Here is a 3,610-nt window from a genome sequence, read left to right as displayed (position 1 = left end):
TATTACTTTTGATTTGGATAAATGAGATTAAAAACATAAATACTATTTTATTTGAGTTTTAGGGTCTAATGAGTGTCACACTCAATTATAAATAATGACTTCAGTATTTTGGTCTCCAATACATCAAACTCGCCTCCATAGCTCTTTTCCCACAGTGAAGTTGTTATTCAATCCTATCAGGGATACAAAAGGTTTTGGTTGACGAAGATCAAAGAACCACAAGAGTCAAGCTCTCTGATCTCAATCATGCTCTCGAATGAAGGGACGCTTTCACGCTCTCAATTATATTTTTTAATGATTTAACATGGATGATCTTGATGTAACACCCTACCACACAGAATTTTACACCTAGGATGTAAACAGAGGTGGCGAGACGCTACGACCTCTAAAATAAAATACATATATATAATAGCAGAAAGAATACAATAAACTAGGAGTCTTGAAAAACAGGTAAAATAAAATCGCAAAATAAAAAGCGCAATGCTCAGAAAACGAGATTACTTGCGTGCTAAGAAACCTAGAGATCATAGGTGTAACTAAGTAAAAAGAGGGGATAGAAGATCAAAAGTACAGAATATCAAGCTCTTAACTTAGCTGCGAAGCTAAGGCTGGCCGGAGAATATTTACATATATATATATACATATCCTGAAAACCCAAAATACATAACTGAAACCCTAACTCTCCTTAAATCTCTAAGAGGAACAAAATAAACAAGCTGATCGGAGAGAAAGTCAAGTACATATATATAAAGCTATACATCAAAATAAAACCCAGAGACCAATCCGCTTCAAAAGTCCAGATGCCTACCGAGGAGCCTCCCGACCTGCATCTGAAAAATAATAACACAGTATGGGGTGAGAACCGGAGGTTCTCAGCATGGTAAAGGTGCCGCACACATAATATATAAGGTCCTGGAAATACCAGAGGCAATCCTAGAACGCCGACACTCAGATTATAAAGCTTAAGTACTAAACAGAAACCACAAAGGGGGTAATGTTCTAAGGAAAATCTAAACTCAGCTTAACTTAATCTTAACCTTACTCTGATCACCTTTCCTCCGTTCCTCCTAGTGAGTTTGCACAGAAACCTCAAGTGAGTTTACACACAGATAAACAGACAACTGCAAGCACAGGTAGGAGACAAGTAGTGCAAGTAACAAATATAGCAATTAACAAGATATATACAGTTAGGCACTCCCAAATAATGCATAGCAAACAAACAAACATAATGCACATGATGTATGCTTGTCTTATGGCTGATGATGCTCATCTGTCAGTTATCCAGCCAACTCGACAAGTCTGAAACCCTTAAACTCCCTCATCGCGCATCCCCATGAGTCTATGCATAGCTTTTTCTCATTTCATTCATAGATTCATACATTCTTATTTAACTTACTCAATGGGGAATATCCATTTCCGGGGATTTATACGTACCCGATCACCCTTACGACGTAGGGTCAACAGAGTATCGAGTCTCAACCTAGAACACGTGGTGGCAAGCCACAGCTCTGTACCCAGAAAAATTCGTATCTTAGATAAAATTAAAATTCATAAGACGCATAATATTCATAACCATTCATATTCATTACATAATCATTCATCATAGCCATGGTATCATATAGCTGTCATAGATACACATCCTCCTCACACAACTCATCTTTAACCTTTACTTCATATATAATTCATATATTCCTCATACATACTCATCTTCTTCATTTAATTTTGTTACCTCTATTTTTTCTGTTTTATCTTTTAACCTTTACTTCATTCCCAAGTTACCTCTATTTCCTAGTTTCAACTAACTACTAGGCTTATTATTATATTTTATAACTAAAAGAATGAAAATAGAGGTTTAGAAATTTGAAATTCCATTTAAAAACACAAAATCCAGTTTTACAAAAAATAGAGGCCACGCGCACGCGTCGGCCTCACGTACGCGTCGGCCTCGCGTACGCATGGGCGTGCAAATTTGGCCCATGACGCGTACGCATTGGCTTGTTCGCGTACGCATGCATGGGAGGCAGTAACCACCACATGTACACGTGGGCGTACGTTTTACCAAAAATTTTACTAAGTCTGAAAACTGCAGATTCACCATTTTAAACCCCAAACTTTCAACGCGCATAACTTTTTTGTCTTAAAACATTTTTCATCCATTCTTCAAACGCCATAAACTTCACGGATCAATTTTTATACAAAACAAGTTTGAAATCATTTGGAGGTCCAGAAGCCAAGTTATGGCTCGCCGAAATTCGGCCAAAAACTAATTTTCACAAAAATTTCAAAACCTCATTTTCATTAAAACCAAACTCAAACCCCACTTACTATACATATATCCAGCATAACAACATACCAATTAAAATACCAAAACTTCCAAATCCTACCTCAATCAATTATAATCCTATATACACATTCTCATCCCTAATTTCATCACTTAAATCAACAAGTTTCATCAATAATCCATCACAAAATACATATTCACCCTCATACCTTAGCAAACATCATCAATTCACCATATAGCATTTTATCACCAACATCAACAATAAGTAATAACCATCAATCCATCCTCATACTCATTCAACATCCTTTATAAGTCTTACTAAGCATTAAGTACAATTATGCATTCAACCTATCCTATGGTCATCTAGCCTAAGTTTTCACAAAACATTATATATTAAATACGCGAAACCTAAACTATATCTTGGCCGATTTTCACATATTACCCGAGTCAACCTACTAATGCACCGAACACAGCCCCAAGAGGTCCGGAATCACCAAGGCAACGTCATCCAACCTCCACCAAGTCTCAAGTGTCCACAAATCAAGCTCCAATTAATATATATATACGCCTAATTTTACATTACCACACATATACATATCCATATTTAATACCCAACACACACAAAATTAGAGAATTAACTAGAGTTCTAGAATTCTCACCTTACCAACGGAAATTGGGACAAGACTCGGCAAGTCCACCAAGTTAATTTGATCCTAAACACTGAAAGTTAACAATTTCAACATCTTTGCTCATGAATTTTCGAAACTGAAACTGAGAAAATCGAGGAAGGAAATATGGATTCCTTACCTTACAATGTACTGGGCTTTGTAGAGCTTGACGCTGCGGTCGCATAGCCGCAAACGGATCGTCAATCGAAACTCCGGATCAAAAGTGATGTGAATTTGAATTGATGCCAAGGGTTTGGGAACTCAAGGTGTTCTTCCCCAATTGGCTAGCTGCCCAGCGTGTTTTGCATGCTGAAATGGGAATGGAATGAGCTTATTCTCACTTATTTAATGAGTTGGTTGGGCCTATGGGCCCGGTTCGGGCTCAATTCGATCGGTTCAATCTGTTCGGCATAATTTTAGATCAAATTTTTTAAAATTAGTATCAAAATTTTTGTTTTAATTAGTATATCCTATTTTAATATAAAGTTTACATTTCTAATTTCTTTTATTAAAAATTAATTTATTGATTAATTATTTACTAATTTTACGGAGTTTACACTTGAGATTAAGAAATTCTAAAATTTTTAGATAAAATGGAATTTTTATTCAATCAAATGATGATAAAAAAATTTATTAAATTAAATTATATTAATGTGATCAT

General features: G+C 35.7%; 1 long non-coding RNA gene across 1 annotated transcript; it reads right to left on the bottom strand.

The window, feature by feature from the left end:
* Positions 1 to 581: 581 nt before the first annotated feature.
* LOC140182576 (uncharacterized) lies at positions 582 to 3,268 on the bottom strand. The gene is made up of 3 exons (XR_011878459.1): positions 3,089 to 3,268; positions 2,941 to 3,001; positions 582 to 830 (listed from the first exon to the last, which is right to left on the bottom strand). It is a non-coding gene; the product is annotated as an uncharacterized lncRNA (long non-coding RNA).
* Positions 3,269 to 3,610: the final 342 nt, after the last annotated feature.

Source organism: Arachis hypogaea, chromosome 3, assembly GCF_003086295.3.
Source record: "Arachis hypogaea cultivar Tifrunner chromosome 3, arahy.Tifrunner.gnm2.J5K5, whole genome shotgun sequence".
NCBI lineage: Eukaryota > Viridiplantae > Streptophyta > Magnoliopsida > Fabales > Fabaceae > Arachis > Arachis hypogaea.
This window is presented reverse-complemented; position numbering and strand designations above follow the sequence as displayed.